The sequence below is a fragment of the Halichoerus grypus genome, chromosome 12 (assembly GCF_964656455.1).
Source record: "Halichoerus grypus chromosome 12, mHalGry1.hap1.1, whole genome shotgun sequence".
Classification (NCBI taxonomy): domain Eukaryota; kingdom Metazoa; phylum Chordata; class Mammalia; order Carnivora; family Phocidae; genus Halichoerus; species Halichoerus grypus.
In genome coordinates, this window is record NC_135723.1 from 43,199 (window position 1) to 61,990 (window position 18,792).

Below are 18,792 nucleotides of genomic sequence, written 5' to 3' on the forward strand. Positions count from 1 at the left end.
TGATTCCATTTTTATAAAGATTTTATTAATTTATTTTAGAGAGAGAGAGTGTGGCACGGGAGTGGTAGCAGAGGCAGGAGGTGGAAGAGAGAATCGTGAGCCCGCGCGGCCCCGAACACAGACCCTACACGGGGCTCGATCCCACACCATGAGATCACATCCTGAGCCAAAATCAAGAGTCAGCGGCTTAACGGACTGAGCCATCATCCATCTCCTTGGGCATTAGCGTTGTTCCATTCCCTGCTCTCTCCACCACTGCTGTGCTGAACACTCCTGAAAACACATCTGTGAAAAACCGGGCCAGAGTTTCCGGGGGTGAGTCTGAGGCCAAGCACTGCCAGGTGATGAGTATACCTGCGGCCTGGGATGGGTGCTGCTCACTGTTCTCCCAGACAGGGGTGCCCGTCACCCTTCTCTCCAGGGGACCCCCATGTCCTCAGGCACCTGAGGGCCACCCAGCCCAGGACTTCACCTTCTCTAGCAGAGGACAGATGGGACTTCTTTCTCTGGCCAGGAATATGAACCCTGATCCTGGGAAAGGAGAGCTCTCCTGGACTCCTCGCCCAGCCAGGCAGCTGTGGCCACGAGGTATGTGATGGAGCCAGAGCGGCTGGGCCTTGGAGGGAATGAGTGCCTTAAACGAGCCTTGCGCAGGGCATGTGGGAGCAACAGCCCCTGCTTCCTGGGGAACAGTGATGTGTGCGGAAGGAAAGAGGCTGGGGTGGAGCCTTCCAAGCCACACCAGTCTCTCCCTTGGTCCTGAAACCAGCAGGAAGGGAGCTCCGAGGGCGGAGACGAGACTCCAGGAGGATTCCTATCCAGGGAAAAGGGGCCCTGAAGCAGCCAGCCCCACCGACCCACAGACCATTTGCACAGGAACACCTCCCGCGCTTCCTAAGCACGTTGTCCGTCTTCGTGTGTGGACAGTGACTGGCTGGTGCACTTCCAGAGGCACACTAGAAACTTTTCAGTGCTTGCTCGTGGGTCAGAGGACCACCGCCCAAAGAAGCAAAGGATGTCCCTCTTCCTCCGGAGCTGGGGAAGGCAGCCACCGTCCTGGGGCAGGACCGAGTCCAGGAGTGTGTTCTTTCTGAAGCCCCCGCCTTCAGTGGGCGTTGCTGTGCCAGAGAAAGGCCCCCTCAGCCCTAGAGTCAGGGGCAGTGAGGGGCTGTCTCCAGCCCTGGCCCAGGATCGCAACCCAAAACCATCCTGTCTTTCGGAGGACAGGCCTCCTTCAGCACCCAGGAAGGGAACGGGCCCCTCTCCCCTCCCCAGGTCCAGGATAAGGAAACCCTAACCCTGACCCTAACCAAACACTAACCCAACCCTAACCCTAACCTCTAAAACTTAACCCCTAACCCTAACCCTAACCCGAACCCTAACCCGAACCCTAACCCGAACCCTAACCCTAACCCTAACCCTAACCCTAACTCTAATCCGAACCCTAACCCTAACCCGAACCCGAACGCGAACCCGAACCCTAAACCTAACCCGAACCCGAACCCTAACCCGAACCCTAACCCGAACCCTAACCCTAACCCTAATCCTAACCCTAACCCTAACTCTAATCCGAACCCTAACCCTAACCCGAACCCGAACGCGAACCGGAACCCTAAACCTAACCCGAACCCGAACCCGAACCCGAACCCTAACCCTAAGCCGAACCCCGAACCCCTAATCCCAAACCGTAACTCTAACTCTAAAATGGGTACAGAATTTCAAATGTGGAAATGAAATGTTCTCAAGGTATGGTCCTGAAACCAGCAGGAAGGGAGTCCGAGGGAGGAGAGGAGACTCCACGAGGATTCCCGTCCAGGGAAAGGGGGCCCACTGGAGGACACTGAAGCAGCCAGCCCCACCGACCCGCAGACCATTTGCACAGGATCACCTCCCGCGCTTCCTTAGCACGATGTCCGTCTTCGTGTGTGCACAGTGACTGGCCCACTCATTCCTGGTGCACTTCCAGAGGCAGACGAGAAACTTTCCACTCCTTGCTCGTGGGTCAGAAGACTACTGCCCAAAGAAGCACAGGATGTCCCTCTTCCTCCGGAGCTGGGGAAGGCAGCCACCGTCCTGGGGCAGGACCGGGTCCAGGAGTGTGTTCTTTCTGAAGCCCCCGCCTTCAGTGGGCGTTGCTGTGCCAGAGAAAGGCCCCCTCAGCCCTAGAGTCAGGGGCAGTGAGGGGCTGTCTCCAGCCCTGGCCCAGGATCGCAACCCAAAACCATCCTGTCTTTGGGAGGACAGGTCTCCGTCAGGAGCCAGGAAGGGAACGGGCCCCTCTCCCCTCCCCAGGTCCAGGACACCCGGGACCTGCAACAGCTCTTCATTTGAGGAGGAGTCATGGAGACTGTGTGTGTCTCATCAGCCCAGCAAGGGAAAGAACCGAACCCCAACACTCAGGTTCGAACAGAAGCAGAATTTCAAGGTACTGTTTGGGGGCACCCTCCTCCCCTCTTACGTGGCCTTAGGGGACCCCAGGGAAAGGCTTCTTTGTTCTCCTTCCGTCAGAGAGAGGAGCTGGCCCCATGTCACGAGGTCCCCACCACATCCCCATTCCTGAGGAAGAGCCACACACAGGGGCCCGGTGTCAGGAGTGTGCTCGGCCACTGCTCCTGGGCTCCCAGCCAGGGGCCTGGGGGCTGCATGGAAGGGCTGGATTGCTTTTGGGCGGAGGGGTGCTCACTGCCGACACCGCTCACCATCCCCCACTGCACTCTGCAATCCAGGCTCTGTGCCCAGCTTAGGTCAATCACCAGCACTCCACATGTTCCTGCCATGGGAGGGATCATTCAGCATCACCCCATTGCACAGAGGAGGAGAGCGAGGCCCAGAGAGGGGAGGTAAATGACTCCAGTCCCAGGGCTGGTCAGCAGAGAAGCTGGAAGGCCAGTGCTCCAGAACCCCTGCTAGCCCAGCCACAGACTCCCTGAGCTGAAAGCGAGCCCTGCCCTGCCTGCCCAGCCACGCACTGGCCCCTGAGCTTCATGATGGCCTGTTCTTGGCCCTGAAGGTGTTGCTGGCCGACTAGCAGGGGCAGTCCAGCTCGGGGGACAGGCTGTAGATACAGGACAGAGTGACACGTCTGAGCTAGCAGGAGCCACACTCGGGTCTCCCTCCCGGAGCCTGCCCGGGAGCAGGAGTCTGGGTGCCCTAGGGGCCAGCACACAACAGGGTCTGTGCTGACTGGGGAGCCATGGCCCCCAGGGAGAGTCCACTCTGCCCTCTCCCCGCTCCTGCCTGGCCTCACCTCTCCTCACTGTGGGGCTGCAGGACCCGGAACCGGGCTCCATAGGGATGGCTCAGCTGCAGCTTGGAATGATTTAGCAGCCCCCGGAGCAGCTGGATTACCTGGGGCTGGAGGGAGGACCGGTTGCAGGCAAGGACTGGGCTGGGGAGGATGCGGGGCCTTGTGGAGGGTGAAGGATGGGGCAGGGGCCGACTCCTGGGGCTGAAATCCCTGAATGCCCATGATTAGAGGGTCCCTGATTAGAGTAATGACCCCCTTCACATTCGGGCATCCTGCAGGGGGGCCCCTCCTCCCCGGCCTCCTTCCCGCCCCTCTGACTCCAGCCAGGGCTGCAGCCAGGCACAGGCTGGACCTCTGTCCCGGCTCCTGCCATGAAGACAAGGCAGAAGGAGGAGAGGAGAAGGGGAAGGGGTGGACTGATCTTCTCCCTGCCCTGAGTTGGCCTCCACGGATGCCTCCAGGTCCTCTGGCCCAGCCCTGCACTTAGCTGGACCCTGAGAGGGTATCTGCATTCCAGGCCAGCTGGGTGGGGGGTATTCAGTGACTTTTGCATCCCCAGATGTCCAACCCACCTGCTCTTGTACCCTAAGGCCTGCTGCCCAGGGTGGGTGTGCTTGCGGGGCTCAGTGGACTTTGGAGCCACAGAGCAGTTGGCAGTGGTGACAGAACGTGGGGGACCGGTCAGGTGCGGAGCCATGGGTCTCGTGCACATCCGCCGCAGGGCTGGTTCACGCTACAGGTGCTGTGGGCAGGTCCCCTGTGCACACCTGGCCGTGACACACCTGCTGGCCCTCTCGGTGGGGAGGCCTGTGTGCCTGGTGCACCTGTCCCCCACTGACCCTTGGAGGAGTGGCCGCATTCAAGCGTTTCCATGTCCAGCCCTCAGGGACACTTGGGAACCTGGGTCAAGAGAGGCAGGGACTGTCCCAGGACAACTGAGGGGTGCAGAGTCCAAGGAGCAGGGCTGCTCTCCAGTCCTAGGCCAGCCCCAACCCTCCCATGAGGTTTGCTTTGGGGGTGAGAGCCCCTCAGATCCTCGGGGATAGCTACCCACCCCGTCCCCTGTGGGGACATGACCTTGGGCATCCCCAACACATAGAGGCATGCGCACCTGGACACACACACACCCACACACACACACACACACACACCCACACACACCACTCTGACTGCCCAGCTGGGGGTCAGAAGGGGAGGACACCCTGGGAGCGAGGTGGGGGACAAGGGGGAAAGAAGAAAGAGGTTGGAGACAGCTGGGCCATGGGGCAGGGCATCACGACTCCTGGCAAGGACCCAGATCCATAGCATGGGAGGGGAGACAGGCCAGGCTGATGGTCAGGGGTCCCCAAGGGGCCCAGGGGGGTTGCCAGGGCACTGGGAGAGGACAGGGTCTGGGTTCCGGTGTCCATCACCACCCTGGCCACTTGGAAGCAGGAAGAGATACCCACCCCCAAGTCCAGACGGGCTACAGCACAAAAGGCCTCAGCTTACTCTTGTGTCACTTGGGCTGTAGAGATGCGGTGTCCCTAGGGTCCCACAGGCTTGTGGAAGAGCCTGTTGGCCTTGGATCTCCATCCCTGACCCACTGTGCTCCCAGTCCTGGGAAAATGCTTTGGACTCCCTCAAGGTCCTTCTGAGCAGAGGACAGCCTGGGGGCTTGGGGGGCTGAGGACCTGGGTACGCAGAACGTGGCAGAGCACTGACCACTGGTCTGGGGACCAAGGTCAAGACCCTCCTTGTTGCAGCCTCAGGGTCCCCATGTGGAAGAGGTTCCAGATTCACTGCTCTGGTCAGGCTGACGAGGCCTTAGGAAGGAACGGAGCACCAGGACAGGAGAGGCAAACACGGACAAGGGAGGCTTCTGAGGTTTCTCACGTCACCCCTGGAGTCCGCAGATCCTGCTCCTGTGAGAGACCCAGAGACAGAGACAGAGAAGGAGACAGAGAATGAACACAGGACAGAGGGAACCAGAAGTCACAGACTTTCCTCCATCAGCTTGGAAATGACATGCCAGCATTTTGCCCCATTCTCTTCCTGAGAGGCCATCCACCCTGGAGGGGAGGGGATTCCATAGGGATGTGTGACCAGGATTCGGGGATGCTGGGAGCCACTGTGGGGACTGCCCAGCACATGGGCACAGACGAGGCCCTGGGACCTGAGCCGAACCCTAACGGGAGCCCCTGGAAGTGTGTGTTGTGAGAGGACAAGGTCAGAATCAGTTCATTCCAACCTTCCCACGGGGGCTGGGACACAGGCAGGAGGGGGGTGGCTTTGCCCAGACCCCAGAGCAGACCCAGGCCCCTCTGAGCTGTGCTCCATGCCAAGCCCAGCCCCTGGCTCATCCTAGCATTGCCAAGTGTGCACCAGCCTCCTGTGATAGCAGGTACGGAATGGATGCAGAGGTCCTACCCCTGATGGCGTCCCTAGAAGTAGAAGCCAGAATACCCCAATGTGCAGATGGGGAGCCTGGGGAGGCCCTGAGAGGCACAGGGTCTGTCCAGGGTCACAGCCCTGGGCACGCGCAGGAGCCCGGTCTGAACCCAGCTCTGTGTCCTCACAGCGGGGGCATCGGCTGCACCCAGGCCTCCCGGGGGCTGTGGGTGGGCTGTGTGGGTGTCACTGTATGCATGGGGCATGGGGGGAGGGTGAGCATTGAGCAGCTGGGGGAGGGGGCCCTTGGGGGGCTCTTGTGTGAGGAGGAAGTTGGGTAAGGGGACCCCACACAGTGGTGACCTCACTTCCCTGACAACAGAGCCCAACAGAATTTGGAACCCCAGTAACCAGGCACCCACATTCCAGAGACAGCCCCCTGCCCAGCTCATTTCTTTGGAGACCCTCCAACCAAAAGCATGTTCGGGTGTTGCTTCCCAAAGTCCAGAGGCTGCAGGCTGAAGAAAGAGCGCCCTGCAAACGCTGTCCCCCTCTGGGGATGTTGTGTCAGGGCTCCCCACCGCCTCTGGCCATTTGGCCGGAAGGACAGAAAGGTGACACCGGGAGGCCCAGAGCTGGCCACCCAGCCCCACACACTCTGATATGACCTGTGTAGCCCCAGGTCCCCCTCCGTGTGTGTGTGTGTGTTTGTGTGTGCATGTGTGTGTAAAGAGGGGTCATGCGGGGTGAGGCCACCCTGAGCAGGAGCAGGCTGATGAGGGGTCAGATACCCAGTGGGCAGGTCATGTTCAAGGTCAAGGCTGGCTGGTGGGATGGGGTGTGGGGGGCTGCGAGCTTCTGCCCAGGGTTTATCCCAAGAGCCCTGCAGGGATGGGTCACTGCGTCCCGGGTGCAGGGCTGTGTACAAACAGGTCTACGTCTGATCTGGGAGCAGCAGGGGGACTGAGCAAGAGGACAGTGAGGATGGCCGGGCAGGGCTTTGATGCCTCCAGGCCGGCTACCCATCCCTGTCTTTGCAGACCACGGATGAAATTGGGAGGAGGCTGGCGGACACCCGTTCCATCTACGGGACTTGGGGCATGACCCCACAGGGGTCGCCAGGAGCAGGTGCTGGGGACTGTGGGGGAAGGCCTCCGACACCACCCAGACCACTGTCCCTGGTGGTCATTGACTCGATTGTGCTCCAGGAGCTGGAGCCCACGGAGGCCGAGCCCGAGGCTGAGAAGCCTGGGGCTGGGTGCCTGTGGGTGTGGGGGGAAGGGTCGGGGCTGGCCCCACAGGGAAGAGCCCCCAGAGGCTGGTGTGGGGCCTAGAGCAAAGACTGGGCACAGAGCACCCAGCGGGTGGATGGCAGTCGGGGAGACGTCCCAGGGAGGGCTCCTTCCTGGCTGTGGCTTCTCTGGGAGGCCCTGGGCTGGGTTCTGTCTCCGCAAAGGCCCACGGAGAGCAGGCACGGGGATGAGCTTTTCTCCTCTCACAGCTGCTCCACCACCTGAGGAGCTAGAGCCGGCTGCAGCTCCATCGGCAGCTCTGGAGGGAGGGGTGGAGCCTGCAGCGACTTCAGGAGGAGACCAGGAGCCGGCAGGTGACCCGGCACCCGCCCACGGAGAGCCTGACGCGGACCAGGAAGAACTGGCACCTGCCCCTGACCCAGCCCCTGCCCCTGTTCCTGCCCCTGCCAGAGCTGCTGCCCCTGCCTGTGCTCTTATTCCTGCCCCTGACCCAGGTCCTGTCCCTGCTCCTGCCCTGGATCCTGCACCTGCCACTACTGCTGACCCCCTCCCTCCCCTTGCCCCTGCCCCTGGCCCTGCTCTTACACCTGTCCCTCCCCTTGCCCCTGCCCCTGGCCCAGCTCTTGCACCTGTCCCTGCCCCTGCCCCTGCCCCTGACCCTGCTCTTACACCTGTCCCTGCCCCTGGCCCTGCCCCTATCCTAACCCCTGCCCCTACTCCTGCTCCTGCTCCTGCAGGGCTCCCAGAGCCACATCCAGAGCCCACAGCTCTGCGGGGAGAGCTCCTTGTACAATTACCGTTAGTTCCATAGCCGGACCCCGACACCCCGCCAGATTGTTTCATCCCCTCCCCCTATATTCTTTCTCTCTGGTACCTATTAACTGTTATTTTATCTTTTCATGTTCTGTATACTATTATTTGTTTTAAATAAAATTACTTGTTTTCAATTGAACACGTCATGCACATTAAGTACATTCCCAACGCTGTGCCACCACACCATAGAACATTGCTGCAGAATATCTCATGCCCCAAAGGAGTCCCCGAACCAGAAGCCCCCCCTGCCCATTTCTCCCCCAGCCCAGACCCTGGAAACCCCTAAGCTGCTTTCTCTCCCTGTTCCTTTCCCTGTTCTGGATGTTTCTGTAAGTGGAATCATGCAATAGGTGCCTTTGTGTCTGCCCACCTACTTTCACAGGGGATTCGTTTTCTTCTGTGTTTCTTTGTCACAAATTTCCCTTATTCGATATTGAAATCCCCGATGGATCACACATCAGATGTAATCATAGAGGCCACTTTAGGAATTATGGGCACAATCTCAGGGCCGAGACCCCTGTTCCTGCTGGGACACCACAGCCTGACCCCAGACAGGAAACGGCTGGTTCCTCCTGTGGCCCACACAGAAACCGGGGAGATGCAGAAAGCTGGAAGACACACCACAAAGGGCAAAAGCATTGCTCACAACCCAAGGCCAGAGAAAGGTTTCACCTGACTCTTGTCCAAACAATACACCAAGTCACTGGGTTCCACAAGGACAGACACCAAACACATGCAAGTCCAATGGGGGAGGACAGGCACGGGGGGAGTCAGAGATGTGGGAGCTCCCAGGGAAGGACTCCGGCAAAGGAAACCCTATGGAGGCAGCGCTGGTCACCCTCAGACTGGCAGGTGTCTGGTCTGGGGAGAACATGAGGAAGCGGAGGTCCAATGCAGGTCCCCTGGAGAGAAGGGTGACGGGCACCCCTGTCTGGGAGAACAGTGAGCAGCACCCATCCCAAGCCACAGGGCACCCATCACCTGGCATGCTCGGCCTCTGACTCACTCCTGGAAACTGGCTCGGTTTTTCACAGATGTGTTTCCAGGAGTGTTCAGTACAGCGGTGGTGGAGAGAGCAGGGAATGGAACAACGCTAATGCCCAAGGAGATGGATGGGATCCATAGTCCCAGTCCTCATGATAGAATGTCCTGTAGCCACTGTCACATTGTCATTCGGGGCACAGGATCCGGGAAGCCCCTCCTGAGACCCCTCCTGCCACCCTGTTCCCAGGAACATTCAGAATTGGAGGAGGAGGAAGTGGAGAGGATCCAGGATGACAGAGGGCCAAGGAGAAGGAAGGTCAGCACTGGGAGGACCTGAGCCACCATCCAGGGCCCAGGCTGTGGTGCCCTCGGACCTCACCCCAAATAAGGGCTCCTGATGGATGGACCCAACTTCTGCGGTTTCCCTCCCTCCCTCCCTCCCTCCCTCTCTCTACCTCCCTTTCTCCCATCCTTCCTCCCTCTAACTCCCTCCCTCCTTCCCCCCTTCCTCCCTCATTCCGCAGAGGATCTGGGGCCCCTGTTGTGGACTGAGCACTGGGGCTTCATCAGTGAGCATCCCCCAACCCACATGGTCACGTCCACTGTGGGAGGTGACAGGGGTCAGTCCTCAGGGCTAGGAGTGTGACGAGCACCAAGAATCTGCTCCTGAAAACAGGACTTTGTTGCACAAAGAATGGAGAGACCCATGCTTAGCACTTCCTCTAGAAAAATCTAGTCCTGAAAAGTGATGAAGAGTGAGTATATCCTAGACTTCCTGCAGTGTGAGTTCTAATGGCAGGTACGCACTGATTCCTAGAACCAACAAAGTAAATTACCCAGTGTCGACTGGGGGGTTGTGACTAACTTTTCTGACCCAATGACAGCATTTCAGGCAACATCTCCAGGGCTTCCGAGTTGTCCCAAGGGTCTCTGCGATCCTCTGATCCTTCCATTGACCTCCTTGGGAAGCTCTGTCCTGTCATCTTCCTTGTCTCCTGCCCCTTCTGGGACCCTTCTGTGGTCTCCCTGCTAGGGCCACCCCCACCAGGACTCCCTGTGCCCTGTGGCCTGGCACCCACATCCCATGGGGGTCCTGTGAGCCCAGTGCATTGTGCAAAGCCTGTGCGCTCCCTCTGGGGTCACTTGGCATCTCCCCTTGCAGCGGCCTGCATCTTCCTGCACTGGGTCTCCTCTGAGCAGTCTGTGAGGCCGGACTGTGCCCATGTCACGGGCACGGAAGCGAGAGTCCAGAAGGTCCAGATGACCTGCTCCTAGTCCCAACGTGTGGAGCCTGGGCCAAGGATGGTCAGCGAGCAGAGGAGGACTTGGGCCCAGGGAGCCTGAGGGAGGACGTGGCACAGTGAGCCTGCAGGAGGAGAGTGAGCACCGTGGAGACCTGGCGCTCAGGCCTGCTGGGAGACCACATCCCACCCTCACTGGCTCTGTCCCCAGGGCTGGAGGTCGTCCGGGTATCCACCCTCACAGCCTGTAGGCTGGCAGTGACTGCCAGGAGAGGAGGCACCTGGTGCAGGAGAGAGCCCTCTGCAGAGAGGAGGGGGCAGGTGCTCCCCCAGCAGCTGCAGGAACTCGGGGTAGCCACCCCCCCACGCTGCAGGCTGGCAGTGACTGGCAGGAGAGGAGGCACCTGGTGCAGGAGAGAGCCCTCTGCAGAGAGGAGGGGGCAGGTGCTCCCCCAGCAGCAGGTGCACTGGGGCGGGCTGAGGGGGCATCAGTGGACAGCAGTGCCTGCAGCTGGGGTCTCTACACAGACCCCCTCCTTAGGCTCAGCACAAGCTTGTCTGGATGGCCTTTGTCCCCCAAATACAAAGTCTGGCCCAGGGCCCCCCCACCAAGCCCTGACTCCCAATCCTTTGTACTCAGCTCAAGTGACAAGAAATGGCCAATAGTTTAGGTGGTGTCGGGTGCACAGGGACATTTGTTTTTCTGGCCCATGCTGTAACGTTGCTGGCATTTTAAAGATCTCAAGGCTTTGATTCAAAAACGGTAGGACGCCGGGGACCCCAGTCGGCTTTCTGGAAACCTGCCTCTGTGCCTTGCAGCCCTCCCATCCCACCAGCGCTGCTCAGAATCCCTCCAGGCCACAGACCCACAGTCTTGGGTCCTCAGATGGCCCAGACGATGTGCCTTCAAAAAGTGATCCCGGTGGGGCAGTAGGACACACTGCGGATTCCAGCAAATCCCCCTTCCAGAAACTGAGGGTACCGCTGGACGAGCTGTCTGAAAACAGCCAGGTCAGGGTTCCAGGAAGACACCAGAGGCACAGGAGTAACTGAGGGGCATCTGAAGGTCAGGTATGGGCAGTCAGAGCTTCCAGGCCCTTCTTCCCTAAAGCTCCTCATTCCTCAGCCTTTCTTCCAGTGATTCTGCTCGGTTTCTATTTGCCCCAACTGTTATCCATTGCCTAGGCAGCAGAGACTCACGTATGCCTTTAAATGTTTTGGACAATGAATGTCCACTTCAGGACATAGCCACTTCACTACTGGGAGAGTTGGTAGCAAGCAAAAAGTCACAGAGGACTCCAAGGGTCTGGACTTGGTGTTTCCCTCTCCTGAGATGGGGACACCTGTGGGATGAGCAGGTGGCCAGCTGGTGGGGGGTGGGCAGGCACCTGACATGGATAGATGGGCATCTGGACTGAACAGGTCTTCAAAGCTGCAGATTGGCTGGGATCATCTTCAGGCTGAGGAGGAAGGTGAGGGGAGCAGAAGGGACTGAGGAGGCTTGGCTTAGACAGGAGAGGGCTGAGACACTCCTTTGGGGGGAAAGTGGGTCAGGTCCAGGCTCACAGGGACAGACCTTGAGGCCATTGTGCTATGTGAAATAAGCCAGTCCCTAAAGGACCAATACTGGAGGACCCCACTTGTGAGGGACAGAGAGCACTCCGATTCATAGAGGTGCAAGGAGCTGCTGGGTGCCAGGGCTGGGGAGGGGAAATGGGGGGTTAGTGTCTCCTGGGTAGAGGTTCAGTTTGGGATGATGACAAAGTTGTGGCAATGGATGGAGGTGGCAGGTGCAAAAGAGTGAATATACCTATTGCCACTGAATTGTACCCTGAAACGTGCTTAATGGTATCAGTTGTATGTCTATTACACAATAGGAAAGTAGTGAGTCAGGAGGACAGGTCCATCGAAAGTCCCAGGAAGGCCCAAGAGCAGAGATCCTGTATCTTAGTTCTCACTCTCATGCTCTGCGCCTTGTTGGGTGTCTGAGCTCACAGTGGTATCAGTAAATGCTTGCTAAGACACAGTGCAGGCAGATGGTCCAGAGAGAGTGCACAAACCATCTGTGGGCACTGAGGAATCCCAACAGGACATGCATTCAGACTGAGTGAGTGCCCACATTTCACAAACACCAGCATAAATAGCCATTTAAAGCGAAGGCAGACGCCACTCTGGAAAACACTATGGAGGTTCCTCAAAAAGTTGAAGAAAGAGCTACCTTATGACCGAGCAATTGCACTACTGGGTATTTACCCCAAAGATACAAATGTAGTGATCCGAAGGGGCACGTGCACCCCAATGTTTATAGCAGCAATGTCCACAATAGCTAAACTATGGAAAGAGTCTAGATGTCCATCAACAGATGAATGGATAAAGAAGATGTGGTGTGTGTGTGTATATATATATATAAATATATATATATAGAGAGAGAGAGAGAGAGAATATTATGCAGCTATCAAAAAAATGAAATCTTGCCATTTGCAACAACGTGGATGGAACTAGAGTGTATTATGTTAAACAAAATAAGTCAGTCAGAGAAAGTCAGTTATCATATGATCTCACTGATATGAGGAATTTGAGGAACAAGACAGAGGATCATAGGGGAAAGGAGGGAAAAATGAAACAAGATGCAACCAGAGAGGGAGACAAACCATGAGACTCTTAATCTCAGGAAACAAACTGAGGGTTGCTGGAGTGGAGGGGGTTGGGAGGGGTGGGGTGACTGGGTGATGGACATTGGGGAGGGTAGGTGCTCTGGTGAGTGCTGTGAATTGTATAAGACTGATGAATCAAAGACCTGCACCCCTGAAACAAATAATACATTATATGTTAATTTAAAAATCACTAAAATAATAAAAATAAAACAAAAGCAGGTGACCTCAAGCTGTATTACAAAGCTGTGATCATCAAGACAGCATGGTACTGGCACAAAACAGACACATAGATCAATGGAACAGATTAGAGACCCCAGAAATGGACCCTCAACTCTATGGTCAACTAATCTTCCACAAAGCAGGAAAGAATACCCAATGGAAAAAAGACAGTCTCTTCAATAAATGGTATTGGGAAAATTAGACAGCCACATGCAGAAGAATGAAACTGGACCATTCTCTTACACCATATACAAAGGTAAACTCAAATTGGATGAAAGACCTCAATGTGACACAGGAATCCATCAAAATCCTAGAAGAGAACACAGGCAGCAACCTCTTCGACCTCAGCCGCAGCAACTTCTTGCTAGACACGTCTCCAAAGGCAAGGGTAACAAAAGCAAAAATGAACCTTCGGGACTTCATCATGATCAAAAGCTTCTGCACAGCAAAGGAAACAGTCAACAAAACTAAGAGGCAAGCCATGGAATGGGAGAAGATATTTGCAAATGACATTACAGACAAAGGGCTGGCATCCAAGATCTATAAAGAACTTCTCAAACTCAACACCCAAAAAACATATAATCCAATCAAGAAATGGGCAGAAGACATGAACGGACACTTCTCCAAAGACATACAAATGGCTAACAGACACATGAAAAAATGCTCCACATCACTAGCCATCAGGGAAATATAAATTAAAACCACATTGAGATACCACCTTACACCACTTAGAATGGCAAAAATCAACAAGGCAGGAAACAACAAATGTTGGTGAGGATGTGGAGAAAGGGGAACCCTCTTACACTGTTGGTGGGAATGCAAGCTGGTACAGCCACTCTGGAAAACAGTATGGAGGTTCTTCAAGACGTTCCAAATAGAACTACCCTACCACCCAGCAATTGCACTACTGGGTATTTACCCCAAAGATACAGATGTAGTGAAAAGAAGGGGCACCTGCCCCCCAATGTTCATAGCAGCAATGTCCGCAATAGCCAAACTGTGGAAGGAGCCGAGATGCCCTTCAACAGACGAATGGATAAAGAAGATGTGGTATATATGTACAATGGGATATTACTCAGCTGTCAGAAAGGATGAATACCTACCATTTACATTGACATAGATGGAACTGGAGGGGATTATGCTAAGTGACATAAATAAATCAGAGAAAGACAATTATCATATAGTTTCACTCATATGTGGAATGTCAGGAATAGCACAGAGGACCACAGGGGAAGGGAGGGAAAACTGAACAGAAAGAAATCAGAGAGGGAGACAAACCATGAGAAACTCTGGACTCCGGTAAACAAACCGAGGGTTACAGAAGGGAGGAGGGTGGGGGGATGGGGTAACTGGGTGATGGGTATTAAGGAGGGCACATGTTGTGATGAACACTGGGTGTTATAGGCAACTAATGAATCACTGAACACTACATCAAAATCTACTGATGTACTATATGTTGGCTAATGAATTTAAATTTAAAAAATTAAATAAAATTAATAAATAAAAAATAAATCCACGGCGGGAAATGGAAATAACCCAGAGGGCTCCATGCTCCTGGAGGCTGAGCTAGCGGTCACGGCCAAGGCCTCTGGCGGTGAGGGCACTGGGGTTCTGAGAGGTGGCTCGGTGCAACCCTCACCCTGAAGTCCCATGGCCATCGCAAGGTGCAAGGACTGGGAGGGAAGACCCAGCCAGGACCCGTTCTGGCTCCATGGCTGCTACAGGGCTGCTCCCAGCCCCACCAGGCGGTGTCTGTTTAGAACCAGGGAGAAAACCTTTTCCCTCAATTGTTCTTTTTAAAAATGGTTGCTCAGCATTGACACAGAAAAACATCTGACATAAAACTGGAGCCGTTCACAGCTGCAAATGACCCAGAAGTGATGAAAATGTAGTGAACACAAAGAGAGGACGTTGTATCCCCAGGCAGGCCTCCTGTGAGCAGGTGCGGCTGGGGCGCTGGACGTGCCCGTGCAGACAGTGCCGGACTCCACAGTCTCCCTCGAGGGGACAGAAGTAGGAACCTGCTCTGATGGCTCCACTGAAGTCAGCACACCCTGATGGAGACAGGGACAGCCCCTCATGAGTTCCGGGTGTCCTGGTGATGCTTGGGCATGGCCCAAATCTCAGCTTCTTCATGACCCGGGGCCAGCCCAGCAGCTGCGGGTCCCACAGGTCCTCCAGGGAAAGCACCTTGGTGGGCTTGTGGTCCAGCAGGTACCTGTTCAGGTGGCTCTTATCGTACCACATGGCCTTGATCCCATTGGTCCAGTTGACCACCATCACCTGGTGACAGGCTGAGGTCAGTCGGTGAACCTCTGCCACAACCCCCCAAAAAAGGCCCCCATGTAGTAAAAGCCGCCCTGGTCCTTGGGGATGTGGGCCTGGGACTGGGGCCAGCGCTCATAGCTTAAGTCCTCACAGGCCACCCAGTAGAAACCGGGGTGCAGGGTGCCAAAGAGGGGGGACAGGCTCTCCATGCCCACGTGGTCACAGAACATCATGTCCACAACCCCGCACACCATGTCATCCACCTCATGGAGGAAGCGCTCCTCACAGAAGCGGCTCATCATCGCCATGTGCTGCATGGACACATCCTGCCAGCGTGGGGGCACCGCGGACCTCAAGAACCACCACCCGTCAGTGCTCCTGGAGGGGCACACGGGACACAGCAACCAGCTGGTTGGTGAAGACATAGTAGATGACCCTGTGTCCACCATGAAGTGATTCTGCAGGAACAGCTCCAGGAAGACCCCGTATCCACAGGGGCAGGGGACAGGGCAGGAAGAGGGTCACTGCCAGAGGCTGATGGCAGGACCCCAGAGCTGGGGGTCATGGACGTGTGCACCTTCTTCATGGGGACAGGCCCTGTGCTGCTTTAAGCAACAGCCACCCTGGCCTGTCCTGAGCAAGTCCGCCGGCAGGGCCTCCCTACCTTCTGCTCCCAGAGATGGGGGCCATCAGCACCCCATCTTACACAGCGGAGCCTGAGGCTTAGGAGGCTGGAAACCCATGCAGCCCCACTGTCAGCATGCTGGAGCCAGGAACACTCCCCTGTCCTGAGCTCCCGGGCAAACCCTGCAGGTGCCCTCCCCTGGCTGAACCCCTGCAGGTTCTGTCCCCACCTGCCATGAGTTGAGGACCTTTGGGCACAGCCCCTGTTTCTATGCCCTACAGACTGGGTAGAATCAGCAGGGCTGGCCACCTGCCCCACTTTACCTTGGGTGGGCTGTCGCTGGTCCCCAACAGAGCTGTCTCCACCCCCTATAGGGTCCTCCCTTGAAGGCTACTGGGCCTCTGGATGACAAGGTCCATCAGTAAACCACTGGTATTCCTAGGAGGGGTCACCCTCGAACTCCCCAGATCAGGAATCAGGTTCAGCCCGTGGACAGGGAAGGGGAAAGATGACCCCTGGAAGAAAAGGGGGCTTGCTTAGACCCCAGCCTTGAATCCAAGGGTGTAGCTTCTGGTTCCAGGTCTACATCTCCCCGGCCCCAAGAAGTTGGAAGTCTTGTCCAACCACCTCACATGGCTGGTCCCCCTTTGAGGGGACTACCTGCCCCTCACTGTGGGGACAGCAGCTCCCCCATTGTCAGCAAGCATTGTGAGCCCCTCTGAGACTGATTTTTTTAAAGACTTTATTTGACAGAGAAAGAGATAGCTAGAGAGGGAACACAAGGAGGGGGAGTGGGAGAGGGAGAAGCAGGCTCCCCGCTGAGCAGGGAGCCTGACATGGGACTTGATTCCAGCCCCTGGGATCACGACCTGAGCTGAAGGCAGACGCTTAATGACTGAGCCACCCAGGCGCCCTGAGACTGATTTTTTTACACAGGCACTAAGACTACTTCCCTGTGCCTGCCCCCATACCTCGCAGGTTAGTAAATCGCTCACACAGGGAAGGCAGGTACTACATTTAAATAGGGGACGAGCACACTCACCCAGCAGACATGAGTCAGGTCACCAGGGGGCAAGTAGAGGCCCAGCCAATGGGAGAACAAGCCAGACATGATGCAAGGGGAGAGAAGAGTGCTCCTGGCAGAGGGCACAGAGAATGTAAAGGATTGGAGTCAGGCCCAAGGCACATGTGGGACAACCACACAGCTGGGTGGCCCACAGAGGGGGGCTGCGGTGGGAGAGGTGAGGCTGGAGAGGACAGACAGGTGGGGAGCAGATCGCAGAGAGGCTCAAAGGTTATGTTCTGAAACGATCGATCTGGTTACCGGAGGAGAATGGTCCCTATACAGCAGAGGACAGGGAGACCCTGACCCTAACCCCTAACCCTTAACCTTAACCCCTAACCCCTAACCCTAACCCTAATCAAACATCATGCTCAATTTTGAGGACTAACAGCTCTACTCTGAACTCACAAACAAGTCCATCATTCTGGCTTTCACTCATTGCTCAGTATTGTACTGAAAGTTCTACCCAAAACAATAAGGCAAGAAATAAGGCATCCATATGTGAAAGGAAACAGTAGAACTAGATCTATTTGGAGACCAGAGATGACATCATCTTATATAGAGAGCTTCTTAAAAGAATCAACAAAAAGTCATTACAGCCAGTTACCTAATTCAGCAAAGTTACAGAGCAAAATATCAATACACAAAAATCTCTCTTATTTGTATACACTAGCAATGAATCATCCAAAAAGGAATTCAAGAAAACAATTCCATTTTAGGGAACATCAACATTGACCAAATACTTATGGATAGATATAATCAAGGTGCAAGTCTTGTCCACCGAAAGTTACAAAACATTGCTGAAAGAAAGGGAAACTTAAATAACTCTGAGGACACCCCATCGTGATGAAAAGACATACTATTGATAAGATGGCAATAGTACACAATGCAATGTGGAAATTCAACGTGTTCCCAAGGAAATTCACAAAGGCCTTTGGGAAGAATTGCACAAGCTAATCCTAACAGTCATATGGAATTTCAAAGGACCACAAGATAGCCAGAACAATCTTGAAAAAGAAATTCAAAGGTGAAAGGTCATACTTCCAAAGTTCAAATCTTAATACAAAGCAACAATAAGTCAAACGTTGTGCTGTTGTCGTAAAGGTATGCATACACCCTGAAACAAAGAATACATTGTATGTTAATTAATTGAGTTTAAATTAAAAATTTTTTTAAATAAATAAAATAATTTTTTTAAAGCAAGGTATGCATACAGATCAGTGGGATTGAACTGAGAGCCGAAATAAACCCCTTCATCTATGGTCCACTGAATTTTGACAAGGGTCGACAACACTACATTGGGAGACAATTGGTTATCCATGTGCAGAGGAATGAAACTGGACCCTTACCTCATACCACATAGAAACATTAGCTCAAAATCAGTAAAGGCTTAAATGGAAGAGGTAAAATTATAAACTCTACGAGAAATAAATGGAGCTAAATCTTCATAACCTTGGATTTAGCAATGTTTTTAGATCTGACACCAAAGCATAAGAAAAGAAAGAAAGAATAGATAAAATCATATCCTCAAAATTAAAAATATTTTCAGGGCGTCCGGGTGGCTCAGTAAGTTAAGCATCTGACTCTTAATTTTGGTTCAGATCATGATCTCAGGGTCATGAGATCAAGCCCCATGTCAGGCTCCACGCTGAGTATAGGGCCTGCTTGAGAGTCTCTCTCCCTCTCCCTCTGCCCCCGACCGCTCGCACACTCTCTCCCTCGCTATTAAAACAAATGTTAAAAAAAATTTTAAATCTTGGTACATCAGAAGTTACTAACCTGAATGTGAAAAGACAGCCCCCAGAAGGAAGGAAATATCTGTACATTATGTATCTAGGAAGAGTCTGTTGTCCAGAATATATAAAGAGCTTTTACAACTCCTCAACAAAAAGACAACCCAATTTTTAAAACGGACAAAGGACTTGGATAGACCCTTCTCCAGAGAAATCATGGGGAGTTGGGTGTTTAATGCATACAGAGTCTCCCTCGGGGAGAATGAAAAAGTTCTGGAGAATGATGTACAACCGTGGGAACTCAGCTAAGGCCAGAGAACTG

At 54.8% G+C, this 18,792-nt stretch overlaps 1 pseudogene; it reads right to left on the reverse strand.

The window, feature by feature from the left end:
• Positions 1 to 14,858: 14,858 nt before the first annotated feature.
• On the reverse strand, positions 14,859 to 15,543 carry LOC144379640 (histo-blood group ABO system transferase 2 pseudogene; annotated as a pseudogene).
• Positions 15,544 to 18,792: the final 3,249 nt, after the last annotated feature.